At 47.9% G+C, this 15,314-nt stretch overlaps 2 long non-coding RNA genes across 3 annotated transcripts; one reads left to right on the forward strand and one right to left on the reverse strand.

Annotated features, from left to right (window-relative positions):
• Window positions 1-1,479: 1,479 nt before the first annotated feature.
• On the forward strand, window positions 1,480-7,230 carry LOC125754869 (uncharacterized). Of its 2 annotated transcripts, XR_007409876.1 has the most exons (5): window positions 1,480-2,630; window positions 3,267-3,342; window positions 3,470-3,663; window positions 5,367-5,452; window positions 6,367-7,230. It is a non-coding gene; the product is annotated as an uncharacterized LOC125754869 (long non-coding RNA). The 2 variants fall into 2 exon arrangements; XR_007409875.1 differs by lacking the exon at window positions 3,470-3,663 and having other exon boundaries at window positions 1,483-2,630.
• LOC125754870 (uncharacterized) lies at window positions 5,682-8,294 on the reverse strand. Its single transcript, XR_007409877.1, has 3 exons — window positions 8,215-8,294; window positions 7,304-7,395; window positions 5,682-6,798 (listed from the first exon to the last, which is right to left on the reverse strand). It is a non-coding gene; the product is annotated as an uncharacterized LOC125754870 (long non-coding RNA).
• Window positions 8,295-15,314: the final 7,020 nt, after the last annotated feature.

Here is a 15,314-nt window from a genome sequence, read left to right on the forward strand (position 1 = left end):
ACAAGAATTTCAGCCCGCGTAAAGCCCTTACCAGCTCCTGTTGGACATAGGGGGGCAGAAAATTCACATGATTTGGGGGCCTGAAGGTGGCATTAAGGAAGTGAACAACTGAGATGGGTACAAAAATATTTCACTTTCCTTTTTACTATTATAAAGGGGAGAAAGGAAAATAGTTGATTAATGGCCTTGGTGACACTGACAAAAAGGATAGAAGGCTTCATTGGGTTGGACTGGACCCCAGTCCTTTCTACAAGGGTTAGTGCTACTCCACTGCATGCAGAACCCCTGTCCTACCTTTGAAAGACATAGAATGCCCAGATTTCTATCTGAACATTTTCAATCTTGTTTACAAGTACTTCATTAAAAAAAAAAAATCTGTGAGACACCCCCCCCCCCAGTTAACACATCTGTGCCCCATTTGGAAACCAGCATGGAAACCCTAGATGTACATTAGATCCATGGTGGGCTTGCTCTTTTCTTCTCGGTTTGCTCTGCTCTCTGAAGCAATGGAGCCTCGTTGATCCGTGTCAGCGAGTGAGGACACCGGCAGGTGGTTCTGTGTGGGCGCTCCCTGGGTGTGCTCCCTCAGTAGGTGAAGAGTGGGTGAGAAGGGTAAGCCTTCACATTCTTGAGTTCAGGAAGGACAGGCTGTGTGTGCGGTCAGGGGACCCGGGGTCCGACGGCCCAGGCGGGGCAGTGGGAGCTGAAGGGGAAGGCTATGGGATGTCCCTGTGGGAACGAAGGTTTCTGCGCGATGCTCTCTGGGGTCTCCCTGAGGCCAGGCAGCCCCTCTCCTCCCCAGTTTCGCTAGGACCGCGAAACAGGGGCGCGAACGGAGAGGTGGACCCGGGACTGGCTCTAGGGCTTCGTCCAGGGCGGGTAAGGTCGGCTTTGGCTCCCGCTCCAGCATCCTGCGGCCGTGGAGCGCGGGATGCCGGAGCCCAGCCCCGCCGCAGGACAGAGGAGAGGCGGCGAGCGGTTGGTGCGCGGGCCCCCGCGAGCTGTTGCCATGGCCACAGGGGACTTTTGATGTGAAGCGCCGTGACCACCCCCCACCACCACCACCCCCCCACCCCCCGCACCACCGACTTCCCTTCTCCACTTGTCCTCTGGATGACGTCATGGATGTCCGTGGCCCTGACAGGCCACCTGTGGGCTGGTCTCGGCTTTAAAGCAGCTGTTCTCCCCGGGCCCCCGCAGCCGTGGCGACTGTTTGCAGCCAGAGCACCTGCCTCCCGCCCTGGCGGCGCGGCCACCGCTTGAGACAGAAGATCACCCAAGACAGGCAAGTAATCAAGGGGTGCTTCGCAAAATACCTACCTCAACCCGCGGCCCCCCACCCCCATCCCGCCCCTGCTCTGCAGTTCTAGGTGGAGAAGCGGCGAGCCCAAGGCGGGGTCGTAAGGGGGCTTTCTTCCAGAAAGACGTGGAGGGCAGCTGTCTTCCTCCCTGGCCGTGACGACCCGTGCCAGGTAAAACCCCGACCAGGGTCCGCCGTCCAACCTCCCCCCGGGGCAAGGGCCGGAGACCCGCGGAGCATCCAACTGGAGCTGAAATTCGCGAGACTGAGCCCGAGGCTGCTTCGGGGGGGCCCGGGGCGGGCGGGCTCGGCACCTGCCAAAGGTGTCTTGCCTGCTGGCAGATTCACCTAGAGAAGGCGGCGAGGGCGCCCGGGAAGCGGGAGGCGGCTCCGCAGCTCGGCGGCTGAGCACTCCTGCTGGCCTCCCCGGCCCGCTCGAGTTCTGGGGGCAAGTTTGGTTCTTGCGCTCCCCAGCCCCGGGACGCCGGCCTGGCTGGCGGTTGGTCTGGCTGGCCAGACGCCCGCTCGGCGAGGGGCAGCACCAGCCTCGGGAGCGCGCGCTCTCCGGACCAGGTCTCCCCAAGCCCATCACGGCAACCCGGTCTCCGCTCTGCTCGCCCTTCAGACTCCAGATGCAGCAGACCTGTTGCATGTAGAAAAGTGGCGGGGTTCGGCGTTCCAGGCTTTCCTTCCCGGCTTTGCCCACCACCAGATCTGAGCCCACCCCAGGAGTCCCGGGACACAGCCTGTTCCGAAGGAGAAAATGAGGGGAGTGCCAGGAGTCGCCTGGGTGGATAATCATCCCAGGGCAAGGGGCTCTTTCTACACGCCGCGATGGCCGCAGATAATTACACAGTTCCGGGAAGGGAAGGGAGAGGCTCAGGGGATGACGCCCGGGAGGGACTCCGGTCAGCCGAAAAAGCACTTCTTTGGCAGACACGTCCTAGCCTCGCCCTTACCCCGGGCAAAGGGCTCCTGCTCTTCGGATCCCCACCTCGGATGCCAGGAGCCGGCAGCTGGAGGTCCCCGAGTCCCTCCACGGTAAATCCGAGGCTCCAGCTTCAGCACCAGAGGCTGGACAGCGCCCGGACCCGCCGGCACCCCGACTCCGCTTGCCCTAAATTCCTCAACCCCCACGCGGTGGAGGCCAGGAGGCAGAGTTCGCCGAGGGCGGGGTGGGGTGGGGGACACACTCATCCTCCCCCTTTCTCCGGGAGCGTAGGTGTCGGATTCTAGGAGGACACTCTATCTCCCCTTCTCTAAGACCAATAGGAATAACTTGGTGCAAAGTGCCCGAGGGTGCCAGAGAGAAGAGGCGCGCCTGGAAAAGGTGAGTTTAGGGGAAAGCTGGACAGTGGGAACGCCAGGTACTGCTCTGTTGCAAAGTATTGCCACATCCAAGCCGTGTTCTCTCTCCTTCCCACCGACCTGCGCTTCTTCCTTCTCTCTCCGCAATCTCCTTACTCCCTAACGCGTATGAAGGAAGGGATGGAGGGAGAAGATATTTATTGAAGCCGAGATAAGAAGCACATTTTATCTGGGTCAGAGTATCTGGGTGCAGATGAAATCTGTCCAAAATGAACATTAAGGTCCTCAGTTTTAGCCAAAGGAGCCCAGAGCGTGCCCTTAACACGAGGAGCAGAATGATTCTTTTGCCAGAGAGGAAAAAAGACGCAGAGGGGAAGACGTTATCACAAAAGGGCTAACGGATGTGGGGGAGGAGGAGAGCGGACGGGACCCAGGCTAGAGTGTGGTTACCTGGCAACCAGCCCCAGCCTCCTGTTGCCTTGGTTACAGTGAGTGGTGGGGTTTTGGCCATTGATTATCCGTGAGCACCCTGATTCTTTAAATTATCTACTGGGGAGCCCTGCTTTCCTTGGGCTGGATGTGAGGCACAACTAGTCCTATAAAATCCCAGGGGTTTAAAAGAAAATCCTAGACGGTGAATTTTTTTTTCTTTTTTAAGTCAAGGTTTATGGTGAAGCAGCTACCTTTCAACCATGGCAACACTTCCCACTCTCTCCCCCGACCTCTTCACTGAGGTAAGCATATTCCATCCTGCCTTTTATCTGAGATTTACAATTGGGGGTTTTTCTTTTTCCTTTTTTTCATTTGGTCCCTTAGATGGAAGGTCTGATCTTCCCTCTCTTTATTTTCTCTTTAAATGAGAAAAACATATTTGTTCTTCATGGATGAATGCCAGGAAGCCAGGGGAATTGTCCAAAGGTGTCTCTGGTACAGAAAGCATTTCTCCTTGGCTTGCCCGTGGTTCCTCCCTCCCTAAACAACATCCATCATGAGAGGGGAACTGAATTCTAGATCACCTCCTCTTCAGACTTCTCCCCACAGACCACATAGTGCAGGTCAGTAGAAATGCTGCTCCCTCAGCAAATTGCCATGGGCATCACCTACCTTTGATTCCATGGGATTCTCCTCTCTTTATTTCTTCTCCAGTCTGCCTTTATAGTTAGCAAATATGGCACTCAACGCTTCTAATCCTCGGATCTTCGTCCTTTCCTTTGATTGACAAACACTGACTCCATTTTTCACCTGTCTGCTTTATCCACCTGCGTTTGTTTGTAGTATCTGTGGGAAAGCATTTTACCCATCCTTTCCCAAAGGCATTTGTAACAGTCTCAGAATGATTTCAAGGAATATCATTAGCAGGTTAATAGGACAACCTGTGTTCTGTGCACTATTTCACCTAGAATACTTTTCCTTAAGAGCCATGAACTTTCCATTTCCAAAACATTGTTTTAAACTGAGCTATGACTTGACAACAGGGAAATCTGTTTCAAACTGTAGCTGTCATATCATTATCTGTGACGCCCTGCATCAGAAAACACACATTTCATTTTCTCTTCTTTGCCTTTTCCTTCACATATTGCCGATGTTAAGAAAGAAAGAAAGAAAGAAAGAAAGAAAGAAAGAAAGAAAGAAAGAAAAGAAAAATCATTATAACTTCGACCTAAGTTGAAGGTCAAAATTACCCTCCATTGGCTAGTTTTGGGGAGATTTACATTAAAATTCTTCTCCTTCACATGTTACTATAGAAACTTCTTTTTAATGCAGACCAGACAGCTGGTACTTTGTACTTTTCTTCCCAAAGACATGCCTCCTTTATGAATTCTCTGGGACAGCTATCACTGATCACATCAATAATGTCCCATAGCAACAGTGTTTTTTTTTTTTTAATTATTATTCCCTTTTTTGCCTATTTTCTTTATGGACAAAGGATCTTCTTTCCTTTCAAGAAGAGAACTGAGATCTTATTGGCCAGTAAAGGAGAGACATTATTTCATTGGTTAGTTTGTATTGCCTTGCCAACCAACCAGAGGATGCCATTTATCCTTTTCTGACTAGCTGAGTGAACAGAGTACCCAGAATGTTTGAATATGCCTTAATTTCATCCAGCAGCAAAGGATGGAGCTCAGAGTTCTAGGACCCAGGAAGTTTGGCTAATCCAGTTCTTGCTTTTGCAAGAACAAATTTTGCTACCTAGTTATTTGTAGCTTTCTTGAACAAAAATTACATTGTCCTATAGATTTTTCTTTTCATTTAAAAATATATCTTGAGGGCGGCCCCGGGTGGCTCAGAGATTTGGCGCCTGCCTTCAGGCCAGGGCATGATCCTGGAGACCCAGGATCGAGTCCCACATCCGGCTCCATGTATGGAGCCTGCTTCACCCTCTGTCTGTGTCTCTGTCTCTCAAGAATAAATAAATAAAATCTTTTTAAAAATGAAAAAAAATTTTTAAAAATAGAAATAAAAATATATCTTGTGCATCTCTCCAAGTCAGTGCAGGTTTGTGGTATCAGCACTCGAAAGGTCCATGGAATCTTTGAGATTTCTCCTAGAAGTTCAGAATTGGTTCCCACCCTTAAGGATTTAGTGAAAACTTTCAAGAGTGAGGAGGAGAAGCTAGAAGAGGGAAGAGCTGTGTTACCTATGACAAACCTGTATCTCAGCTTTTGGGTTCATTCTGTCCAACTTTGGTGTCTCTGGTAGCTTTGTTTTTGTTAGTTTGTTTTGTTTTTTACTTTAATTCTTCGGCTTGCATTTTCAGTGACAACAATCTGGGTGGATGAAGATGATGACACTCCAGTTGAGTGTAGAAGCAGATACAGCACTTCCCAAGAGGGTTTGTGGCAGGTAGGTGATGATGATCCCTGGAACTGAAGATTATCCCAGCCCCTTGTGGCACTGGACTTGGGCAGGTATGTTTTCCTTCTTTCTCCCTACACCAAATAGTCCTATTTGGAGATTCTGCATTTAGCTTACACTTCTGTGAAAGAAAGGGGCATTAAAGTCTCCTCCCCCATCCAAGACAGAAACTGACAACAGTTTGGAAGAAGGTTTAATGTGAGTACAGACCCCCTTAATCAATCTTTTCTTGGTTCTTAGCTGGAGGGGATGCTTGGAGTGGACACATACTTGATCATGATGATGTTCTCAAGGGCCACCTCCTTTAATGGCCTCATCTTAGCCAGGGTTTCAGTGGCACCATGATTCCTAGCACTAGACTATAAGCTCATCAATATTAGGTGCTATGTCATGCACACCTTTGATTCCCTGGAACTTAGTTGAGCTTAAAACAGGGGCTCAAAAATATTTGAACTGAATCCTACAGGCTAGTATCAAGACAAGTCTCTTAATTTCCTCTTTATGACAATGGCAGCTCTAGCCCTGGACCCTCCCCCATCTCTTCCTTCCAAAAGCTTCTATTCCCTAGCTCTCTTTACAAAAGATAAATGAAGGCTCAGTTCATCGTTACCATGGTTACATGGAGTAGCCACACTGAGGATCCCTATCACCCATTACTGTCTGGAGGAAAAAGAGAGGAGGGGTTTGGGGATCATTGTCAGGGAGGAAACCATGGAAACCAGCATTGCCAAGGGGATGGCTCTAAATTCAGAGGAAAGAAACTAGAAGTGGGGAGAGGGAGGTGGAGAGCTCAAGGGCAGGTCATGTTTTCAAGCTACTTTTCTCTGAGATTGTAATGGCCTCCTTTACTATTTGCATCTTAAAAAATAATAAAGTATTTTTTATTTTATTATTTTTTTAAGTAAGCTGTATGCCCAGCCTGGGACGGGAACCCATGATCCCAAGATCAAGAGTTGCATGCTCCACGGACTGAGCCAGCCAGGCGCCCCTCTATTTGCATCTTCACCCAACCGAGAAAGTGCCCAGAGTTAAAAAAAAATTAAGAAAACTGGAGCTATGTCCATTTCTATTGGTCCTGCCAGGAAAAAATTAATGAAAACGGATCTATTGTAGTCACACCCCATGATCAAACTCTGTCTCTGAATTCTGCCTCTTTGCTAACGAGTTTCATGAGCCCATCTCTGCAGTAGGCACTGGAATATAATAATGAACAAAAAAAAGCCGTGTGCTCTCATGGTGAGGGGCTAACAGCTAGAAGGCGTTGGGCCTCAGCCGGGCACTTCCCGTCTTCTCCAAGTCCCCACTCTGTGTCTCGCAGCAAGCACTGCCCCACTCTGGATGAAGATAACAAACCAAAGGTTGGAAAGCTGGGCTACAGAGAGAGAGTTCTCAATCAAAAAGAGAAAGAATTAAAAGCAGCACCAATAGGGAAGGGTAATTATCCTTCAGCTGCTGCAGAAATAAAATTAGGGCCGTGCTCTGAGCCACCGGGATATTGTGGCTTTTGGCAATTAAGAAGCAGATATGTCCTGCCAGTGCAATTAAGGGCTGGGCTAGACAGGGGCAGCCTTGCCTCTCCTCCATCAGTGACCTGGGCTGGGGAAGTGGGGAGCCAGGCACTGGGGCTCCAGGGAAGGGGACGCTGCGGGGGCTGAGAGGCCACTACTGGTTCCCTTATTCATCTCCTTTCTCTTCTGCTTGCTCCCGCACCCTCACCCCCAACTTCATTCTGGACTCTGGCTCAGTAAACACTGGGAGGATTTTCACCTTGGACCATGACTGTGTTGTTGCAGGGCTTGGGGAGACCAGGGAAACCTGGTAGAGAGGGGTCACCGTTACCTGGAGTCCTTCCTTTTTCCTCATCTCCATGATAACACACTGCTTTATGATTAATGAAGAAAGGTAGAGAAATGAGCTGCCTTCCTGACTCCCTTGAAAAATAAGATTTTGTTATTAAAGAAGTATGTTCCTTATAGAAAATGAAACACTCCAGAGGCAAGAACAAGAAAAGAAGACACCTCCCCTTCACTCCCCCTTCTGAGCAGAGGATGGGGAGATTTCAGAGGTTGGAGGTTGGGGTAGGGAGGAGTGCTGGGAGGGGATGCACTGGGCTGGGCGAGGGGTGCAGGGAGCAGGCCTGGCCCTCCTGGAACATGCCTGCGCTGAAGTCACCTACAGGAGAGGCCAGGGTGTGGGCGTGGACTGGCTCGCCCCATCTGGAAGACTAGTGATTTTGTTGTTGTCTCACTGCATCCAACAACAAGTCCCAGTCTGCCACATGGTGCTGGCCACTGCAGCAGGGTGTGGAGAGGGGCCATGCCCCCCTTTTTGGCTCTCCTTCCAAGGTTCTTTTTGTGCTTTCTCTATGTCCTGGAAAACACCTCTGGAAACCACCCAGCACACATGGAGCAGACTCTTCCAGAAACAAGGACAGATTATAGTGTGAGCAGAGGAGCGTGGAGGGGGGTGTGCTGGTGTGGTGTGAGGATGAGGGTGTCTGTCCTCTGGAGTGCTGGGCTCCTTCCACATCCCTAAAGGGCAAGGAAAGACAATCCCTCTCAATTACTCACGAATTCACCCAACCACCATTTTTCCCTTGGGTGCCCATAGTTGGGTTGTGTTTGGCAGCAGAGCAGTGGTATGTGCAGACACAGAGGAGCAGGTACTCATGGGGGAGGCGCCTATCATGCTCAGTGCCCTGGCAGCAATACAGAGACCCCTGGCTCATCTGGAGCATTTCCACTGCCTACCTCAGGGCTGAGAGCATGGACTCCTATGTATGCAACTTCAGGACCCCAGAATCTGCTTCAGTGCTGCTGGGTCCAGAGGCATCACCAAGGGAAACACTGGGGTAGGGTAGCTGTGCTGGGAGGCCACCTCCATTGTGACAGAAGAGGTCATCCTTAAAAGGATTTCCCAGCCCATCTCCATGGCTTTGTATGTGGGGCAACTTGCTCTAACATGGCCACCAAGTTCCTGTGATGAGACCCTCAGTGGAGACACATTTTTCAAGCAACAATCCCAAATACCCTCCCAGCCTTCTTCACTCACAGCAGGCACAAGGCACCCTGGAACCCTCCAGCTGAAGAAGCGGAGGATTGGTCAGCCGCCTTGGGAGGCAAAGGCTGGAAAAAATCTTAACACTAAAGCCCCTTACCAACTTAAATTGGGTTGGGAGTTGTATTCCTTTAGGGAATGCCAAAAATGCAACCATTAGCTGCGCTCATCCTGCTTCTACACTTGCCAGCTGTGTGACCTTTGGCAAAGAACTTAAGCCTCTGAAAGAATCAAATGCTTCACTCCCACCAGAGGCTGCTGCTGTCACAGCTTCAGTGGCTGCTTCAGCTCCTCCAAACCGACTCCCTTCTCCCCCATTTCCTGCCTCTTAAATTTCTCTTTATTCCTGACCCTGCCTGAAGCCAGTGGGCAACCGGTCCTATTAGAAATCTCATTCACACTTTAGAAGGCTGCAAATTGGTGTCACTCAGCGGGTGTCTGTCCTTCGTTGGGGCAGAAGGAACAAGAGAGGAAGGAAGTCAAATCTCTCCCTGACAGCCCTCAGCCACCAGGCCTGGTGTGGGGATCGAGGGGGAGAGACCTTGCCTCAGTGAAAGGAACATCTGGGGAGGAAAGTGGGCTGCGGCACTCTGGAGTTGAGAGATGGGTCAGAGAGCCCTTGCTGATGTGTAGCAGAATGTAAACCAGAGGGAACTAGGCACTCCCTGGGGGTGGGGGTGGGAATGGAATTTGGGCTTTGAAACCAGACACCCCAGTTCAGATCCTGGCTCCAGCACTTACTGGCTGTGTGACTTTGAACCAGTCACTTAACATCTCTGAGCCTCAGATTTCTCACTTGTACGAAGGAATTTATCACAACTAACCATGCTAGCTGTTAATGATAATTACGCCAGAGAAGTGTCATAATACATAATGGCACATGTAAATACTCAGTGGTAGTCTCTTTGCCTCGTCTTTCATGGTTTTCTCTTCCCTGACCTGGGGCATCCACAGGTCTCCTTCCCTGAAGTAGGAACACATGAGAACTACTCACAGTCTCTCTAAGATCGTCTCCCCTATCAGGTAGGAGTTTTATCCCATTCAGATGTTTATCTTTTCCCTCCCCAGATCAGTATATTATCCATTTAATATATACATATATTATATAATACATAATTACATTGTATAATTATATATATAATATATAATATATAATTATATTTTACATATAAATATATGTTGATATATTTACATCAACTTAATATATATTGAAAGAATGAATATAGGCCACAGATTCCCTCTCCCTCCCTGCAACCACCCTTTTTTTATCAGAAAAAGTAGAAACCAAGCTTAGAGAGGGCGTGTGACTTACCTCTAGGTCATTCAGCAAAATAGTTTACAATTTCTTTTTTTTTTTCGTTAAGGTTTTACTTATTTATTTGAGAAGAGAGAGAGAGAGCGAGAGAGCACGAGTAGGGGGCAGAGGCAGAGGGAGAAGCCGATGCCTCACTGACCAGAGAGAGACCGTGACCCCAGCCAAAGGCAGATGCTTAACCAGCTGAGCCACCCAGGCGCCCCACAGCTTACAACTTCTTAATGAAACTTTCTAGGTGTCAGAACACAAAAGACTTGATGATCCAAGGGTCAGGACATCTGGGTCCTCTTTCCTTAACTGCGTGCAGCAGATTTGTGCAACCAGCAGGCAGGTTTCCAGCGCGCACATCTGCTTCCCTGGATGAGCGGGGACGCAGCGCCCTCTGCTGGGTTCTCTAGGTAGTTGCGCTTTGACCGCGAGTCTCTGTCTTGGCTGCAAACTGGAATCCTCTGATGAGCTTTAAAAGATCTGCATCTCTAGACCAGTTAAATCAGAGTCTTGGGGTGTGACCAAACCTCAGTATTTCTGAAAGCTCTGCAGGCGATTCCGATGTTCACCCGAGATTGAGGACCACAAATGTAAAAGTTGATTTTATCTGTGAAGATATTCCCTTGTCTAGAACACGTAATGGTGGAGGATACAATTCCGCTGGATCAGAGCCCCTCCATTTTCCATTAAACAAATTCAATTATGTGAGACTTAACCTGCATTAAGAATCCTGGAAGTTCTCAGAAGTTGAGGGAAGGCATAAAGGTACCCCAAGCGTCTTGGTGACAGGCTGTGACCAAATAAGTCCAAAGTCTCTGTTGGATCAAGCATACTATACAGAGGGAATCTGCTTGAATAAAATGAGTAAATTATTTTCATTTGGCTCCCAAAGTTTTGTCAGCTTTATACGATCTAAACAAGGACTCTTAAACTTGAACATGAACCCAAAAGCTGTCAAACAGCTCATTAAAACAGATTGCTGGGCTCCAACCCCTTGGATTTCTGCCTCAGTAGGTCCAGCCAATTCCCAGGTGATGCCTCGGCTGCTGGTCTAGGACTACACTTAGAGAACCACTGGCCTACAAAGTGACCAGATTGACACCACCTTTCAAGTCTGCACCTGGTCCAGCAGCATGAGAATCCCATAGCATCCTAAACAGTACTCAAAACTGATATGTGGCAGGAAGAATGGTGCTTTGATGAATTCTAAGTGCAATGATGGTTTGTAAGTGCAATACCAATCGAGCATGTCTCAAATGCTTCGAGATTGGTAAGGTAGAGGCGGAAATGGTAGGGTCTATAGCGACAAGACTTGGGTTATGGACTTTCTCCCACCAAGCCCAGCTCCAAGGGTTCTGCTATATAGAAGCCACAGCCTCTGTGGAAGATGTTTTCACTCTAGGAATGAGAGGGTGAGATCCCTAAAGGTGGGGTTGGGGGTATTTCCATCCACAGTCAAGATGCCAGTATTGGGCCATCTGTGTTATATACCCGGGGACCTTCAAGTTTTTTGTTTGATAATATATATTTTAAAGATTTTATTCTTTTTTAAGTAACCTCTACACCCAACATGGGGCTTGAACTCACAACCTCAAGATCAAGGGTCACATGCTCCACTGAATGAGCCAGCCAGGCGCCCCTGCTTGATTATATATGTTTTTAATATTTTATTTTATTTTATTTTATTTTATTTTATTTTATTTTATTTTATTTTATTTCTGAGAGAGCACACAAGTGGGGAGGGGCAGTGGAGAAGGAGAGAGAGAACCTTAAGCAGGCTCTACACCCAGCATGGAGCCCAATGCAGTGCTCATTTCACTATCCTTAGATCATGACCTGAATTGAAATCAAGAGCTGATTCTCAACTAACTGAGCCACTCAGGAGCCTTTCTGCTTGATAATATTTTTAATCATAAGTGTACATAGTTATAAAGAATGTATTGTGGGGTGTCTGGGTGGCTCCGTCAGTTAAGCATCTGCCTTCGCCTCAGGTCATGATCCCAGGGTCCTGGGATGGAGCCCCACATCAGGCTCTCTGCTTAGCAGGGGCCTGCTTCTCCCTCTCCCTCTGCCTGCTGCTCTGCCTGCTTGTACTCTGTCTCTCATTCTCTGTCAAATAAATAAATAAAATCTTTTAAAAATGTATTGTAAATATTGATATCTTTTTAAAAAGTGTCCTTAAATGAGTGCAGTGAAGTCTAAATATCATAGCAATTTGATAATGTTATGTATTTTATTTATTTAAGATTTTAATTTATTTTTTTGACAGAGAAAGAGAGAGAGCACAAGCAGGGGGAAGGGCAGAAGGAGAGGGAGAAGTGGACTCCCAGTGGAGCAGGGAGCCCAATGTGGGGCTGGATCTCTGGACCCCAGGATCATGACCTGAGCCAAAGGCAGACACTTAACCGACTGAGTCACACAGGTGCCCCATCGTTATCTATTTTAAAAATAAATGAAAAACTCTTACTGACAATGTTGAATTTTCCCTGAGCCTTGTGCTCCTGGAAAGCAGCAATGGTTAAGAAATTCTCAAATCCTTTTGTGTTCTGGAAATGACTTATTCAAAGAAACACTTTGTCACATTTCACTGAGATAAGACTAGTGGGTTACCCCTTTGTTTACCTATAATGAGGCTTGGCACAGACACTCTGAATGCCCATTCTTTGACTCATGGATGGGTATCTGACCTGCTGGGCACACTGATCAGTCAGAACAAAATGCTTGCTTTTTATTTTTTTTAAAGATTTTTATTCATTTATTCATGAAAGACACAGAGAGAGAGAGGCGGAGACACAGGCAGAGGGAGAAGCAGGCTCCACACAGGGAGCCGGACGTGGGTCTCGATCCTGGGACTCCAGGATCACACCCTGGGCCAAAGGCAGACGCTGAACCGCTGAGCCACCCAGGGATCCCCAACAAAATGCTTGTTAACCAAACTTTGGCTAAGCTTCTCTTCTTCCTCTAGATCCCTCAACTATGGCCCACCCTCAGTGACAGCCAGTTTACAATTCCTCCTTAATGACCCCTCCAGAGAATAGACCTTAGGCTAAAACAATCTCCCAATGACTCTACGACCTACCATCTGGATATTGGATTAGATCACTCATGTTCATTCCTCCCCCCATTAGCATTCTTTCTAGCCTTGTTTACCCCTCCCTATAAAAGAAACTCCCCCCCCCTTTTTTTTGCCTAATTTAGCAGATCTTCTGGTCAGAGCACTCCCCCTATGACTATAGTTCTCCCCTCCTCCCACCCTGTTCCAAATAATCCTTTCAAGTACTGTCTCTCCTTACTAAAACCAGATTTGTTTTTCATTTACATTATATGCAACATTCTTTTCCCTTCTTGAACTTCTAGTTCCATTCAGCCACTATGGCGTCAATCCCAGCATACTATATTTTCATGCTTGGCAATATTTTCTGGAGCAGCCAATCATGCCTTTATGTCACAAAATTATGTATATAAATTTGATCCCATTAACACTAAAAAGTGCTCTGTGACCCATAGAGTTCTAGGCGTTAATTTTTCCCTTCTAAGTTGAGATATTGTTGCAAGTATTTTCAGTACATGTGATCAAATAACAAACATATAGCACTTTGTTACAGGAGAGATCCTCTTTAAACATAAGAAGTAAATTTTCATTAGAAGTGCCATTGAAAGGATGCCTGGGTGGCTCAGTGGTTGAGCATCTGCCTTTGGCTCAGGTTGTGATCGCATTCAGGGATCCAGTCCCTCCCCTGCAGGGAGCCTGCTTCTTCTGCTTATGTCTCTGCCTCTCATGTGTGTCTCTCATGAATAAATAAATAGAAGCTTAAAAAAAAAAAAAAAAGAAGTGCTATTGAAAATATGTCTTTTACAGAAGTAGATTGAGTCAGTTACTTTTCCAGTAACTTTTTAGATCCAGGGATGACTATTAATTTTTCCAACAACGAGACAGAGTTTGGGCCTTTTGTAAGCACCGATAAACATTGGTCCACATAGAAAGCAGATAGAAGGAGGTTTAATCTGTCAGTGTCTCTCAGCTCTTTTAATTCCTGGTGATTACCCATGCTCAAAAAGTATATATTTTGAATGACTTATTGGCTGACAACAGGATTAAATCCTCCTTGGATCACAGTGAAAGTAAATCAGAAACCCTTCTTTATTTCCCAGGGGGAGGCAGCAGAGCAAGATGCAGAATGAGTGTGTGCCTGAGACTTTCCTTTGTAAAGTTGGAGACAGCTCCTCATAAAACAGGAGAAGGAGGCTGAACGTCCAGGACTCCAGGCATGTGCTTAGGTCCAGACCCATAGAGTAGAGGATCTGAATACGGAGTCCCTGAAAACCGTCCTTGCCCCCAGAGTAAACTGTCACGAAGTGTCCCTGTCTGAAGACCTTCCGTCCTCTTCTTTACTACTCTCTATCCTATCGCTCTTGCCTCCTAAGCAGCTCTGGAATCTGTCCCAAGCTCTTTATCCTCTCTACTAAGATGGCCCCCAGGACCTTACCTTGCCTGAATGTCCACAATCACCCCCAAACCCTCTTTCTCCAGATCTTTTTTTTTTTTTTTTTAAGATTTTATTTATTTATTCATGATAGTTACACAGAGAGAGACAGAGAGGCAGAGACACAGGCAGAGGGAGAAGCAGGCTCCATGCAGGGAGCCCGACGTGGGATTCGATTCCGGGTCTCCAGGATCGCGCCCCGGGTCTCCAGGATCGCGCCCCGGGCCAAAGGCAGGCGCCAAACCGCTGCGCCACCCAGGGATCCCTCTTTCTCCAGATCTAATAATCCATTCCTCCCAGCACTGCAGCCAGAGGGAGCTTCCCCAAATGCAAATGAACCAGCTCTGGATTAAACTCCTCCTAGCTCCCCAAGGCCATCAGAAGTCTGAGTAGAAGGACTTAATCTCTCTAGAGGCCTCGTCTTTTGTCCTGCTTCCCTCAAATCTATATTCCAGTCAGAGGTGGCAGATTCCTGGACACGGGTACCACCGGCCTTCTGGGAACCTTTGCAATGCCCTCTTTTTGCAAGACTGCAAGACAGAGCTAGGAGGAATCAGACTGCTTTGGTAAGGGTCTTTTGTTTGGATCTTAGCGGTTTCCTCTTAATTTCTTCTAATGTCAATTTCCTTAACTGTCAAATAGAAATAATAGTACATATTTCATGGGGTTCTTGTACAGATTATATATGCATATTGCCTGGCACACAGCAGTGCTCACAAAATAAATGTGAACTGTTTATTATTATTTTTAAAGGTTTTATTTATTTATTCACGAGAGACACAGAGAGAGGCAGAGACACAGGCAGAGGGAGAAGCAGGCTCTGTGCAGGGAGCCCGACAGGGGGATGGATCCCAGGACTCTGGGCAGATGCTCAAACACTGAGCCACCCAGGTGCCCCCACAATCTCTTTAGTGCCCTTCATGTGTATTATTTCACGGAATCCCCACGACACAGAGGAGGGAAGGGCTCTCCATTCCCGTTCCGCAAATGTGGGTGTGTCTCCTGC

Source organism: Canis lupus, chromosome 3, assembly GCF_003254725.2.
Source record: "Canis lupus dingo isolate Sandy chromosome 3, ASM325472v2, whole genome shotgun sequence".
NCBI lineage: Eukaryota > Metazoa > Chordata > Mammalia > Carnivora > Canidae > Canis > Canis lupus.